Source organism: Mytilus galloprovincialis, chromosome 9 (genome assembly GCF_965363235.1).
Source record: "Mytilus galloprovincialis chromosome 9, xbMytGall1.hap1.1, whole genome shotgun sequence".
In the NCBI taxonomy this organism is placed as follows: domain Eukaryota; kingdom Metazoa; phylum Mollusca; class Bivalvia; order Mytilida; family Mytilidae; genus Mytilus; species Mytilus galloprovincialis.
This window is the reverse complement of record NC_134846.1, coordinates 65,048,241-65,064,957: the sequence shown is the minus strand read 5'-3', so window position 1 is coordinate 65,064,957 and position 16,717 is coordinate 65,048,241. Positions and strand designations below refer to the sequence as shown.

Here is a 16,717-nt window from a genome sequence, read left to right as displayed (position 1 = left end):
CGTTTGAGTGGTTTTACACTAGTAATTTTGGGGCCCTTTATAGCTTTTTGTTCGGTGTGAGCCAAGGCTCCGTGTTGAAGGCTGTACATTGACTTATAATGGTTTACTTTTATAAATTGTTATAACTCAAATTGTTATTTGGATGAAAGTTGTCTCATTGGCACTCACACCACATCTTCCTATATCTATCTACGATGCTATACTGGACACAGAAAAATGTCGTTTCTGCATGGATAATTGAACTTGATATCAAAGAATACAAATATTTTTTTTGTCTTTTTTTCCCGTTGATTAAGATATTCAATTTTCTATATTAATAATGCATATATCTATCACTTTTGTGCATGTCTCACCTAGTTTCGAGTGATTTAAACGACTCAGAGAAAATACTGGCAATTTTTCTTAGTATGGATTGTAAAATTGGGTATTTTCTCCGAGTCGTTAAAATCATTCGAAACTAGGTACATTGTATATATAGGTGAGACATGCACAGAAGTGATAGATATGTATTATAAATAAAGAAAGAAAAGGAGTAGGTTCAGTAAGACCCCTTTTTGGCCCCAAAATATAGCAGTTTTACAAAATTGTTAAAATGTAAACCTTTAGTTATTTATTGGACAGTAGAATGCTTCTGCTACATAAATATGGGCTGTTTTTGACAATACAATGCACATGTATCCGGTACTAGCACCATTAAGTCATGCTAAATTACTGAAATCCTCATAATTCTAGCATTTTAGTTAAATTTTAGACGGTTTTCGTGTAAAACGAAAGTGGCCGCATTCGTGTTCATCCTTAATATTGAAATGTAAGTTGTATTTTATGATAATACATAACATATATAAAGGTTGAGGATGAACACGGATGCGGCCACTTTCTTTTTTACCAAAAACCATCTGAAAAGTGACATTTTTCGGCATATTAGGTAGATTTTTCATATTTGAGCTTGAATCGGATCGTTTTTAATGACTAAATCTGTTAAAATCTTTCACATAAACTAATTAATTCAAATAAAATAGACACTTAAGTGTTTAAAAAGTGGTCAAAATCTTTCGTCAGATGAACCTGAAATTTGAGGCCAAAATCGGTCCTTACCGGACCTACTCCTTTACTATTCTAATCAACCACAAAAAAATTTAAAAAAAATATTTGTATCAGCTCCTGTGGATAAAACTACATAGCTGACATGGTTTAAATTAAAGAAAGACCACCAATTTCCCGGTATCAAATCATTTAAAAAAACAATGTACTGCCATATGACCTTTTACATTGAAGGGTTAAACTTGCATTAAGTCGTGTTTAGACAGAAAATAAAGGAATATGGAGTAAACGTGCACGGGACCTAATCGCACGCAAAGTCAATGCATAGAAAAAATACAAATGATCAATGGTTAAAGTTTTTATTCCTGTTCTTCATCTTGATAGTTGCTGGAGGATCTTGGACTTCAATAATTATAAATACCGTAAAAGAAGGTCAAGATGGTCCCTAGTGTCGACTTAAGCAGTACTAGTACTTAAAGTATAATACTGCACTGTCACTATATTTAAATCTAGTCATAAAAAGATCACCAAAGTCAGCACAAGACAAGAGCAGACAGACAGACCCGGTATTAATGATTATGAGAAATAAGATTTTTACTTTATCCTCAGGCTACATATCGGTGTTACCCCTAAAACCTAAAAGTCTTAAATTACAATAAATCTATGTTTTTGCTTTGAGACCAGAATATTGTCGAAAAAATAGCTAAAGATTATTTGCGTTTCAATGTAAGAAAGAGTCCGTGGAACGCTCAGAATGCATGATTTTGCGTTATTTTTCTCAGAGCTTCTGGGGGCCTTTAGCGGCAAATATTTTTCGCCTCGCTACGCTCCGCGAATATGTTTTGCCTCACTATTAATAGAGGCTAGTTACGCCCCTGTTAGTCCGACAACCATTATTCCGAAAAGCCATCTTTTCCGACAGCCCATTACTCCGACAGCCCAATATTCCGACAGACCATTACTCCGACAGCCCAATATTCCGACAGCCCATTATTCCGACAGATTATTATTCAGACAATGCATCTGTCTTAAAGTCATATGAAACCTCAAATTAAAAAAAATATGCATATGTTTTTTAAAACTAAATGGATAGTTTTCATTATACAACTTATGTACATATACTTTATTCTGAGGAAAATTCTTTAATTTGTCCACATTTAGAAGAAGTTTACTTATTTTTATTTGCTTGCTGCCAGGAAGCAATTCGCCGACATATTTTCCGTATGCATAGTGACCTAAGCGTGACCCTCCTCGTAAAAATCCGGTGATAGCAATACGCATGAATCTGTCATTAAAATAAACAATTCCCTGATTGTATATGTTAAACACGTGCTAAATACCCATGCTTTTTGTTGATTATTTACTATAAGGTGACAATCGGTAAACTTCGGCTTCAAAACACGGCATTTAATGAGTAGCCATATTTGTTAAATCATAACAGACAGATAGAAAAGAAATTGACGATTATACGATATATTTGCGTAAAAAATAATAAAATCGTGCACAGAGGACAGTTTATGATATATACATACATTGGTTCAAGAATTGGATGAACATTATTTTTCACCAGTCACTCGTTTCTTATGACTTTAAGTGTATGGGTAAACTTTCTCTAAAAAGACCAACTCCGATCTCTATAATATTTGTTGTTGTCCGTCTTGATTCCGATTCTTCTTCTCATGCGGGGTATTTGTCTCAGTATATTGGAGTTGAATTAATTATTGCAACTGCTCAGTCCTTACCCTCGTCCCTCTTTCGTTTTACGGGTCTGATTAATTTATTTGTCTTTATCATGATTTCGGCGTTTGTGTGTCCACTGTCATTCTGTGTTGTTCTAGTTCGCTGGTGTTGTTTTTTTTTTTTTTTTGTCTGGATCTATATTCTATTTACTAGATCTTCGTTTTTCCCCTTTTGCGTATCGGGGGGAGTGAAGTTTCACCACTAATCTATCAAGTTAACTACATACTTATAGAGTTGGATAACGCTACCCGTCCTCAGGCTTTGGTCGCAACACAGTTTTATTTAAATTAATTTTGTCGCGGTAATGAGCCAATGTAGCTTCAGTCAAAATGAGAAAATGGAAGAGACAAATACAAAACTAGGTCATTAAAAATAAGATAACAAATAGGACGAAATATGTGCCCCGAAAAGATGAGTAATTCCAGCTCTACCAAGACTTCCACTCGTGCGATTGTATGAAATGATCATGTTCGGGAATATGTAATCTAAGATTGTAGTATAACATAATCAGAGATCAATCTTTTAATTAGATTGGGGAATATGGATCCACGAAATGTTGAGAAATACAGAGCACTTCCAATAACGATCGATCAGACTTTTAACCCCGCCACATTATTTAAGTATGTGCCTTCCCAAGTCAGGAGCCTGTAATTCAGTGGTTGTCGTTTGTTTATGTGCTACATATTTGTTTTTCGTTCATTTTTTATATAAATAAGGCCGTTAGTTTTCTCGTTTGAATTGTTTTACATTGTCTTATCGGGGCCTTTTATAGCTGACTATGCGGTATGGGCTTTGCTCATTGTGTCATTTTGGTCTCTTGTGGACAGTTGTCTCATTGGCAATCATACCACATCTTCTTTTTTATATTAGTCTGAGAGATGACACTCAATACATTTGTAGGGGTAACGATTCTTTACCGATTTTATATCGTGAGCTTATTTTAAAATCTAGAAAAATAGGCCCCTTTTATGATGGTTCGGGAGGGGCAGGATGATGAATTACCACAAACCTATTTACGTAGAAGAAATATCACAGACATGAACCAACTACAACTACTAAACTACCAGCTACTGACTTTGGACAGGCACATTAAGAATGTGGCGGGGTTATGAATATGTCGAAAAGGGCTTAACTCACCAGATCGATGCGAAGCACACAAACTTTTAACATTTACATGATAGGGTATTTATACATCCCTCACAGCAACATAAACACAAAGTACAGATATGAGACTTTTCGCAGTTATCAACAGCATGTTCAAAGCCAATAACAACTAATAAAAATCGTGTAGTTAGTATCTAATTCCCTGTATAACATAATTCGAATTCTGCATATATACTCGTTATTAAAATTCTGTATAGTGTGTATTTGAGTATTCAGTATAAATATATATATATATATATTTTCCCTCCGGTTTATATGATCCGTTCATCCTACATTGACTCTTAAAATTCAAGAGTCTATCTAAAAAATGAGGGGACTTTCTCTAAAAATGAGGGTACTTTTTATATGGCCTTCCAAATACCGTTTCGATCCCTAACATCACTGAAGAGACATTTATTGTCAAAATCCGAATCTGGTGTACTAAATAAATATTGACACCGTATGTTTGTGGCATAACATCGTGGCCACAAGTTAAAAAAAAAATTCTGTTTAGTATTAAATTTATATGAAGATCCATTTTGTTACATCTTCTGATCAATTTTATTTGGCAATCGCCAATGGCAGTCAGCAGGGTTAAAGAACATCAGTTGTTCGACCTGTTAGTCAAATGCGTTTTGTTTAAATATGTTTATCCGTTTTTTTCCCATTTTTTCTAGAAATACATATTCAATGATTTATGTATATACGAAAAGGTGCAAAAATTATTACTCTATACACATATATTTTACTTGTATTGTATTAAATGTCTTATATATAATATTAATGTTGACCCAATTGCTATACCGCCGCTTCTAAAAAAAAAGTGGGGTATACAGTTTTACATCTATCCGTCCGTCCGTCAGTAAGTTCGTCCGTCCGTCCGATGAATATTTTAGTTGAATTTTAATCATGAACTACATTACAAGATTTCTGAAATTTGGTTTCAGGGTTTATTGAAGTCATCTATACCTAGTTATGTGTTTTCAGATTCATCACTCAACAACTTCCTGTTAACCGAACACTTTTAAATGATAGCCAAGTTGAAAATTTTCGTCACAATTTTCTCAGGAACTACAACACAAAGATTTAGTTTCAAGGTTGATATAAGTCAGCTATACCGTGTGGTGCTTTTTCAGATTCATAACTCGAACAAGTTTTCAAGATTCAAAGATTCAAAGTTATATTTAGAGTCGATATTCAATAAACTACATAACACAAGCTCTAGTGACCCTTTTAAATCGACTTAATAACAAAATACAATACACACACACAATACAATATATGCACACATACAAAAGTCATGAAAACAATATAATCTTAAACATATAATGCATAGTAAGATACCATAAATGACATATATAAGTTAAAAAGCATATAGTACACTTATTACCCGTTAATACCGAAATATTTTTGCGGGAGTATCATCAGAGCAGTCGTTCGTACTTTCACTTGTTGTTCTTGATTTATATCCTGTTTATAGACCCTGTATTTTTGAAAATGAAATATTCTATTCTAGATTTCGAATTGAGTATATAGAAAGTATTCGAACTACCTTTATGTAAAATATACGGAGTTATTTCCTAAAATATGAACATATACGTAATAATACCATCTTCGCTAGCCAAGGGTTACAATCGTAACCCTTGGCAAACGAAGATGAATAATACAGACAGACAGACAAATTTTATTTTACCCTGATACCCTGATATTTTATATGTGTCGGACTAATGGGTTGTCGGATTATTGGGCTGTCGGAGAAATGGGTTGTCGGAATATTGGGTTGTCGGACTAATAGGTTGTCGGACCAATGGGCTGTCGGACTAATGGGTTGTCGGACCAATGGGCTGTCGGACTAATGGGCTGTCGGAATAATGGCGTGGACTCAGCAAGAGGTATTTTGGAATTTACAGGTTGTTTAGAACTTTTTGTAAAAAATAAACACTAGAACCTCATAGAAAAGCAAATGAGTTTAATCTATGTTTCAAATTTTATAACAAAAATCTCTTAGTAAAGGCTGTGGATTTTCTATAAAAATCTTAGTTTATTTGCCACAAAGTACTCTTTTTCTATTAAATGCAATGAAACAGTAAATAATAATGCTTTGCATCAAGTTTCCTCTTGGTATATGTACAAAATGGCATATCTCTATTATTCATTACATTTGTAGTTTTGATACAATTGAAGTGTGAAAAGTTCGTACAAAAATGGCTACAAAAGGGGGGAAATAAACCTTAATCATCGCAATCCAAAATATGTATTTTCACATGGCTCCGTATACAGATTGGCAAAGTTGTTTTAAGAAAGAAAGAAAAAATCAATCATGTTTCTTTGTTGCTACAAAAAGAAGACTTGAAAATCAGCCCATCATAACTTTTTGTTCATCCGATCAGATTGAAGTAATGATAGTTTCTAAGGAGCCTTCAACATTCCGCTTGTCAAATTTAAGAGAAGATTGTCAATAAACTCCGTTTCAAGGGAACATAAATGGAACCATAACTTACATGCATACATGATCAGCACAACACCAGTAACATGATTATTATTCGATTAAATCTTTAAAAAATAAAGAGATATGATTGTAAGGACATAAAATGACCATGCACAACAGCTAACAATGGTTCGGAATTTGGATTAGACGAGCCGAAAAGTATGAGAATATGTTACTAACTCCTTGTAGTATAGCGAGCATATTTCCACCCCGTTTTCCAAATCATGTGCCGTCTAATATTTTCTGATTCAAGTTGGTGGTCATCCTGTTGGAATAGATTGACTCTGTAGGTTTCATATTGTGCATTTTGATTAACGGCCTAGGACCTAGAAAGACAAAAATGGTGATGGGGTTGGAAAAAGGGGAAAGGGTGTGTGTGTGTGCGTTGAACTCATTATAACTGCACCATAACAGATTGTGTCAATACCTAGTCAGGATTTTTGGTATATATTGTGCTTTAACTAAGCCAGGCTATCTAGTATATATTGTGCTTTAGCCAAGTCAGGCTTTCTGGTATATATTGTGCTTAAGCCAAGCCAGGCTAACTGGAATATATTGTGCTTTAGTCAATACAGGCTATCTGGAATATATTGTGCTTTAGCCAAGTCATGGTATCTGGAATATATTATGCTTTAGCCAAGTCAGGTTATCTGGAATTATATTGTGCTTTAGCCAAGTCAGGTTATCTGGTATATAGTGTGCTTTAGCCAATTCAGGCTATCTGGAATTATATTGTGCTTTAGCAAAGTCAGGCTATCTGGAAAATATTGTGGTTTAGCCAACTCAGGGTATCTGGAATATATTGTGCTTTAGCCAAGTCAGGCTATCTGGAATTTTATTGTGCTTTAGCCAAGTCTGGCTATCTGGAATTTAGTTTTGCTTTAGCCAAGTCATGGTATCTGGAATATATTGGGATTTAACCAAGCCATGGTATCTTGACTATTTTTTGCGTTTACCGGGTCGGGCTGATTGAAATATATATTATGTTTGTTGTTGTTTGTCTTGTGTCAGGTGCATTGCTTAGTTTAACATATTTTATTAACTCAAAGTAAAATGGATTCGACACAAGTAAACCATACTTATGAAGTGCATTGCTGGATGTTATAGTCCTTGTGTAGTCTAGTGTACTGTCCCAATATTTTTTTTTTGGAAAATGCCTTTATCCTTTTTAATGAGCCTGTGCACGACTTTTGTCGCAAAAGCGAGACATTATGATCCTACTTTCCGTCGGTGTTTTCGTCGTCGTCCGGTATCGTCAGCGGCGGCGTCCACAAATATTCACTCTGTGATAAAAGTTTTTGAAATTCTAAACTTTCTTAAACTATCCTGGATTTGTAGAAAACTTGGACAGGAGCTTGTTTGTGATCATAAAATAGACTAGTATCGAAAAGTAAATTTTGTAAAAAACAAATCATCCGTATTTTATGCATAAATCTTAGTTTTTCTCAGTCCAGTCAACATTACATACTGTCTGCCGTTCAAGTTTTAAAAACATTTATTAGATTCATAAACCATCCTGGATTCTTACCAAACTTGAACAGAAGCTTCTTACAATCAAAAGATAGTATCTAGAAGGAAATTTTTTAATAATGTTTCCCCATTTTTGTTGAACCTGCGACTACCATAAAAAGTAGGCGAGACCTTGGGTTCCGCGGAACCCTTGTAATTTTGTATGTATAACTTGATAAAACTTATATTATGAATAACGCCTTTAATTAAACAGTCAATAAAATGGTTCTTATCATTTAGCGGGGATATACGTCGTTTCCTTTAACATTATAAAAAAAATCAAATTACAAACTGAATTGAATCAAAAACACTTCCGTGTCTCCTTTATCTCGCATGCGGAACTGAATTTTGTAAAACTACAGTTTCTATTTTTTTTCAAATCTACTGTGATGTCACAGATAAAATTATCAAATAGCTCTTTACACATATTTTTGTGATGTCTATAAATAGGATAAATTTAAGTTCTTTGTTAATTCTTACCTGAGCAGGTACGCCATCTGTTACCGAATGATGACCACTGCTATTCCTCTATTAAGCAGCTGTTTCACAGTTCTTTGTTCAAAAATATTCTATCGATTTAATCAAAATTCAATTCCATTATTACTTAAAGTATTTTAAATTCGGAGCTTATATGTTACCGAGTCCGTTAACTGATAAAACATGGTGAAACTAATTTTGCTGAACAAATAAACTAGTCGGAGACGGAGCGGCGAAGCCGTACCCAAAAAGTTAACCTCAACAAAGTGTTGTTACATCAGTGTCCCAGGTTAGAAGAGGGTTGAGCACTTATTAACTTGACAAAAGGCACGAAAAACGGATATAAGAGTACTAGCATTTAATGAAACTCAACTCATCATAGGCGTTTTGTCTACAAAAGACTCATCAGTGAAGCTAGAATAAAAAAAAATAAAAAAAAGTTAAAAAAAGAAAGAAAAAGGCAAAATATGGTAAGCAGTTGAAAAGCAAATGTAGAACAAAAATTCCTAAAGCTAGATCATTCCAACTTACAAATAAATCATGTTCCGAATACACACCAAAACTCGCTGTCTCTTCTATATGACAGAAATCCTCTTTTTAAATTGTAACTAGTACTTAAATATTATTGCTATTAATGAGGGGGGGGGCAATACCTTTCTATGTTAACCTGTTTTTGGCCTTTTTCAATGTGTTGTTAACTGATAAATCAGATAAATTTAAACTGTTACATTGTAACTGTTTTCAACCCACTGTGTTACTGACTGTAATCAGCATTTTTGCCAAAATCGAGGTGTTGTTAACATGTTAATGGACCCCTATTGCCCCCCTCCCTCTCGTTAATTGTTAGGTTTTTTTTATCAGGATATAAGAACATATAATTTCAACTATCAATTCAGTATTGTCTGCATATAAAGAAAAACACATATACATTGAAATGTTGACTGAACATTTGTTTTCTGATTTGCTATGAAAAGTGAGATATAACTTAATGAGATTCCAAAATCTTATGATATATGAAAATAGCAAGAGTTCACACGCTGGCATGTCTCGCATTGATTTTATGTTGATAGTCCTAAATATAAAGTTTGACTACAAGTATCACATAAACTTAACATGTTCAAAGAAAATTAGATCAAGGTCAGATTAACAAAGCCAGAAATACAGTGATATAAGAAGATGTGATATGAGTACCAATGAGACAACTCTCCAGTTGAGTCACAATTTGAGGTCAAAGTAAGGCCTACAACACTTAGCCTTGGCTCATACCGAACAGCAAACTATAAAAAGCTTCACAAAAATGATTATAGTGTAAAACCAATCAAACAGGAAAACCAACTGTCCATAATCTATATAAAAAACAATGAGAAACAATAAACACATATGAACCACATCAACAAACGACAACCATTGAATATCAGGTTCCTAACTGACGAGGAAAGGTAACACCCGGCCACCAAAAGCTCTTTTTTAAAGAGCTTAGGTGGTCGAGTGGTCAAGCGCGTCGGTCACAGTGCAATGCGAATTGGTGCCACGATAGGCTCAGTGGCACTGATGAGATCGAATCCCGACGAGGGAAGAACAAATAATTTGCTGACGCAAACTTACAGATCTAACATTGTTGGGCTGATGTTTAATCGAATTATATATACAGAAAGTATTTTCAGCCTTGTATCGCCATCACTGCTGGTGACCCGATGGATAAAATTTGTTGTAGAGTCGTCACTGGTTCATATTCTTAAATAAGTAAGATACATATATAAGTATATATATACAACTCGTCTAAACGTCAACCCAACAATGTTAGATCTGTAAATTTGCTCTCGCATTATTTTTGTTCTTCCCTCGCCGGGGTTCGAACCCATGCTACTGAGATATCGTGACACCAAATCGCCTGCACTGTAGCCGTCCCGCTAGACCACACGACCACCTGGGCTTCATCGTGAAAAGTGAAGCTTTCGGTGGCCGGGTGTTACCTTTCCACGTCAGTTTTAATCTAGCGTCGTACTACAGTACATGATATATATGGCATGGAGATGTTATTTTTACAGATCAGCTAAATTATCTATAGTAAAGGATCCTACAAATTAATGTAAGATACAGTCACAGAAAATGATTATATTAATAAGTACGTCTGAGCCAGTGACAACTCTACAACAGATTTATCCATCGGATCACCAGCAATGATGGTGATACATGGCTGTGTACAATATATATATATATATATATATATATAAGTACGTCTGAGTCAGTGACAACCCTACAACAGATGTATCCATCGGATCGCCATCAATGATGGTGATACATGGCTGTGTACATAATGTATATACAACTCGTCTAAACATCAACCCAACAATGTTAGATCTGTAAATTTGCTTTCGCAAATTTTTGGTTCTTCCCTCGCCGGGATTCGAAACCATGCTACTGTGATATCGTGACACCAAATCGCCTGCACTGCAGCCGTCCCGCTAGACCACACGACCACCTGGGCTCTCAAAAAAAAGAGCTTTCGCTGGCCGTGTGTTACCTTTCCACGTCAGTTTTAATCTAGCGGCGTACTGCAGTACATGATATATAAGGCATGAAGATGTTATTGTTACAGATCAGCTAAATTATCTATAGTAAAGGATCCTACAAATTAATGTAAGATACAGTCACAGAAAATAATTATATTTATATATATATAGTTACCATATCAATCATAATCACGTATTACTTAGTATCTTGTTTTTAAGGAGGAATAAAAGTTACTTTTAAACCACTCTAAATCAACTATAAAATTCTCTGAAATTGACATAATCAAGCTAGATACACGTTATGGTTAAAAAAAAAAGTTGTGCTCCTGTTCAGGTGCTTTCTTTATATGAAAGATACTTCACTGATACAGGATTTTTTTTTTGAATGATGAAAGGAGGCTATTGCATCGTCCATTAACCGGCTCATTTCCTGCATTATATATGGTTCTCTCACTTAATAATTTCAAACTTGATGACTACGTCGAATGCATTTAACCTATCGAAAGATACAGTTCAGCTTGCTTCATATATATTTACAAACATTAACAAATTGATAATGAAGATTGAGAACAAGACTTTACGACACCTCCCAATTTGGAACTTATCATCATTTCTATGTAGACTGTACAGTAACGAATTTATGGTGCATGCTAGTATAGCATATTGAATCGGTGATTAAGAAGTGATTCGTTATAACAGAAACTTCGTTGTTAGCAAATTCGTTATAAAAGGATATTTTCCCGTGCAATTTCGAAAGATTAGTCGTCTGTTTGACTGGGAAATATAAACGAAAATTTCGTTTTAAGGATGTATTCTTCTGACATTTCAGTCTCATTGAAATCTCGTTCTGGAATTATTTTTAAAACATGTGATACAAGTGGAAAATATCAATGAACTTAAAAAATGTCTTAATCAATCTTAACTCTGTGAAATAATTGGGTATTTCCAATTAGCAGTTTTTGAGTAATCAAGTTTTCAAATTTTATTACCAATCAAGTCAGTCTTTTTAGCCAAAAATTAAGAAAATGGGTGAGGGATAGAAAAAATAATTTTACCAGAAGCATAAACATCCCTTTTTCTTTTCAAATTTCTTAGATATGTATTTTTTCAATCATTTATAACAAAGAAGTTGAAAAAATATACAATTTGTACTTAAAACGGAAAAAAATCACAAATTTACAAAATTGACAACATGGTAAATTTGACACAAAAAAACATCAAAATATGATAAAACTTTCTTATATTTACAACTACCTATAGTTTTTCTAATTCAAATTTATTCAGATCGGTCCCCTTCATCATAATTGAAAGTATGACAAAAAGTTTAATTGTGGAAATGTGGTTTTTTTTCATGATTATAGCCCCAAAAATAGGTAAAAATTGATGAAAAATGGGAAAATCATCAAAATTGGGTACTTTCAAAGGGTCGTAGCAAAAAAAGAAGTGCACCACCATATGATTTTTTCTTCACCCATTATTTTTTTACAGTCATATAAACCCCAGAAAATAGATTAAGAAAAAAAGTTTAATTCTAGAAATTTCTTGCTCCTCAGAGGTGTACATCCTTAAACGTACTTCGCTATAAGTACTATAAGCGTATTCGCCATAATAGAGTTTAAAACAGGCAAGATGCAACAGGGATATTCTAATACACAAGTCGAAAACTGACAACGCCATGGCTAGACAGAAAAACAACACTTACGGTACACCAAACACAACACAGAAAAACGAAATACTGAGCAATACGAACCCCACCAATAACTGGGGGGATCTCCGGTGCTCCCAAGGGTTAAGCAGATTCTGCTCCATATGCGGCATCTTCATCGTGTTGCTCATGTTTCAAGTATACAAACAGGTTGATAAGTCTAATTCGGTCGGTTACATCCATGGAAACAAAATTTCAACAAAGCCTACATATGAACATAAACACAGTATATTTATGTCTCTGATACAGTCAGGATTCTACTTCGTCAAAATTATCTCCCCATTACGCCAGTTCATTTACACAATCGTAGAAATGGAAGCCATTGTAGGGATGACGCGCTACCAATTTTGCTCTTAGAAACCGATAAATTTATCCACATTGTACCATTACGATCCTTATAATATGTCACTTGTATTTTAAAAGACAAATGTATCAACTAGCTAATGAGCATCAGTTAATGATCTTGTCTGCATTGATTAAACTAAAACTATTGTTTGATCGGTTGTCAGGTGGGATTTTCGAAAATTCATAAACATTTAAAAAAAAATCTAATTAAATATTAATTTCGTGGAAGGGCAGACTAGATTTTTTTAGTGATTGAAGACTATAAACCCTTGTTATCACACACAAAAAATTATAATTTTTCGATGATATGCATTTTCATCATCCAGTAAAAAAAATAGCTATTCGAACACACCTACTCTGTTTCATTGATTCATTAGATAGGTATTTCACTTGACCCATATATTTCATCTTTTAGTACTGTAATTTTTTTATGTTATAAAGTCAACATATAAAAATGATAGAATCTGAAACGAGACGATGTATGAAATATTCTTGCTTTGTACGATATCAAGACAAAATATTCAACTCAAACACGCCCTAACATAAAAAGGTGCACCCGATTTTCTCTTTTCGATACTATTGTTACCCATTTTATTTATTTTTTTCTTGAGTCACATAATGGAAGGGCAGACACGAAAATTACTGAACTAATAGATTGATATGTTTTCCGTCCGTGGTAATTTTTTTTTAAATCGGAGGTTATGTATTTTCTACATCCAACTTGAAAGATATCCATGTCGTCGACTTGATATCTAATTGTTCTGCTTAACTATGTACTAGATAAATTGAAAACTTAGGCAAACGGTGTTTTTAAAATAAAACACTTCTTAATTGAGAAGAAATTTGTAATTTTGTTTGTTTCTATTAACTTTTAAATGTTTTGTCACTATAATAAACATTACAGTACACTGCGATATGAAGTGTGATAATATAATTATTTCTGTGACTGCATCTAACGATCCGTTAGAACAGATAAATTAGCAAATCTGCCATCAATTCCATCTTCATGCCCAATATATCATGGTCTCTGTTACTCAAGATTCGACTGACGAGAAAAGGTACCAAAAGGCAATCGAAAGCTGAATGTTTAGTTCAGTCAAGGTGGACAAGTGGTCTAGATCGCTGGACACAGTATACTAGCGGTGACCGTGTGGTCTCGATATCCCATTAGCAAACGTGCAGATTTAACATTTTTGTGCTGATATTTAGAGTAATTATACTATATATAAAGTGCCATGAAATTCAAACTAACAATGTTAGAGACGATTTGATTCTTTACTTCCTCCCCGACCAGGGCTGGAACCTGTACCGTGTGATTTCAGGTCTCACTTTTGCGACAACACAGCCTAGCATAGCACAGACGACTAACATATCAGTTATATTTCCGGCCAATTGATACGATATCAGTCCAGGGCATGTTCTATCTATCATAACGGGTGCCGGACCACATTTGGAGCAGGATCGGCTTAAAGTACTCTTCAGCAGCACCAGAGATGCTTTTTTATGTTGTGTTTTGTAGGCTTGTACGTGTTTGTCTTCTATTCGGTTTGATTTTATTTTTGGCATTCATATAAAGCATATTAAGCAAAATAGATTTATTTAAAGTCGGGTATACATATAGCAATTCCAAGGAGAGGCAAATGATACCAAATGGACAGTCAAACTCATAGATCGAAAACAAATTGACAACGCCATGCAGGCTAGAAAAGGTAAATTTTAACAGACAAATAATAGTACACACGACACAACATAAAAAACTAAAGGCAAAGCAGCATGAACCCCACCAAAAACTAAGGGTGCATAGGCGGATCCAGGGGGGGGGGGGGGGCTTTCGTGGGAAAAATTTGGTTGATTATATAGGGAATAATTGAAGCATGACTGGAGCGCCCCCCCCTTTTTAGGAAAAGTTCTGGATCCGCCACTGGGGTGATCTCAGATGCTCCGGAAGGGTAAGCAGATCCTGCTCCACATGTGGCACCTGTCGTACAACATACGCCCCGTGGAGCTTTTATCCGAAATACACGTACTGCTGCTTTGATATATAATATATGATATATATTGACCGTTTGAACTTGAGTGAATCTGATATCCCTATTACACAGACAAAAAACTTGCTTTGAAATTGTTAACTTAATATTATATTGAAATAAAAAAAACTTGAGGGAATCATTTAATCATTTATTCGATGATAAAAAAAAATCCTTCACTGTCAGCATATTTGGACCTAATAGATCTAATTACTTCCTAAGCGAAAGGTCCCATGCAATTTTCTATAGTCTTTCTACGTGTTCTGTATAACCTCTACACAATGCACAAGATAATTCTATCAATTCATAAGTTCGTTGTTTACATGTCCATAATATAATAACATATTGCCTGTCAAATTAACCAATCAAAACTCATCATTTTACTCAAAGGGGACAAGTTGTTTCTACCACTGAAGGCGCAATGAGAAATAGGTCACGGATGATCAACATAATAAACTAATGGTAAAACTTGGGAAGTATTTTGGTAAATACAGATATTATTACAATATATATTATATCGAGTTTATTATGTTTACTTCAAAAGACTTGCTTGACACGTTCCCACATTTCTATGTAAAACGAAAAACTTCCATAGAAAAAATATTCATATTCTCCTAACTAATAGCCCTGCGTCCGTTCCGTTGGAAGCCATATTTACAAATGGAGGACGATTTAACGTCTCATCAAAATATGGGAAAGAATGACGACAATTTCCTAGAGATTCTGTTTACACAGTAATTATTTATAATTAATGTTATTCAAAGGATATGTAAGGGACAATATTGTCGTACTTTTGAGGTGATATTATCAGGATTTTTGTCGTTAATTCGTTTTGAAGTGAAGGGCATTTCATCTCCGTAAAATATATTTTTGCGATGTTTATTTATGAATTCTTTATGAAATATTTGGTTGATAATGATAGGATATAGGTAAGTATTTAAATTGTATAAATGTTATTCAAAAACAAATAGCTACATATTAATTACTGTATAGGAAACGGGAAATTTAATGTCAAATTAACGAGTTAACCGCCACGGAACTGTAAAAGATGGCCGCGAAAATATTTTGCCGAGAAATCGTTACAGTATAATTTAAATTACTGCTACTGATATATGCATATATTTATGTTTATATCTCGCTCTAAAAAAAAAATCTGTTCAACAGAAATAATTTACTGCTCCAACACCAGACCTATTAATTTAAAAAATAATTATTCTTGTGCTATAAAATTTAAAATGTTGTTCTGTTAATTTTTTTCTTTTCTAGTCATCCCTTGTTTATCTGAAGGCCTTGAAATTTTTGCACTAGTCATAACTAAACCGTATATCTGACAATCTCTTTAAAGCATTATTTATTTTTATTATTCTAACCATAAGCAAGAGAAGAAGAAAAAATAATTCATTATTTACACAAAATATCTATAACAGGTGAAATTAACAGAGTTGGTTGTTAATATTATCAAATAAATAAGACACAATATTTTGTTATCCTTTCCAAATAAATTTGCCTAGTTGTTCCTAACTAAAAATGTTAGTTTGTTCCATACAAGACCAAGTTTGTTCTGTACAAGACCAACTTATATATCATGTAGATTATACCAACTCGCATAATTTATCATTTGTGTACAAATATTTTTATGATAATTATTGAACACTTCATGCATTTTCTCCTTAGATACTGTAAGAAACTTTTGACAAACTCAGAAACTGAAATAACAAACTGTTTATAC

The 16,717-nt window shown here is 33.9% G+C and overlaps 1 protein-coding gene across 5 annotated transcripts in view; it reads left to right on the top strand.

Annotated features, from left to right (window-relative positions):
* The first annotated feature begins 15,411 nt into the window (after positions 1–15,411).
* LOC143045649 (uncharacterized) overlaps positions 15,412–16,717 on the top strand; it is a 39,456-nt gene continuing 38,150 nt past the window's right edge. For 4 of the 5 annotated variants that reach the window (XM_076218292.1, XM_076218291.1, XM_076218290.1 and 1 more), the window contains exon 1: positions 15,615–15,722. The gene's annotated coding sequence lies outside the window, so the exon portion shown is untranslated. Of the gene's footprint in view, positions 15,473–15,614; positions 15,723–16,717 lie in introns of those variants that run through there. The other variant, XM_076218288.1, reaches the window with a different exon arrangement.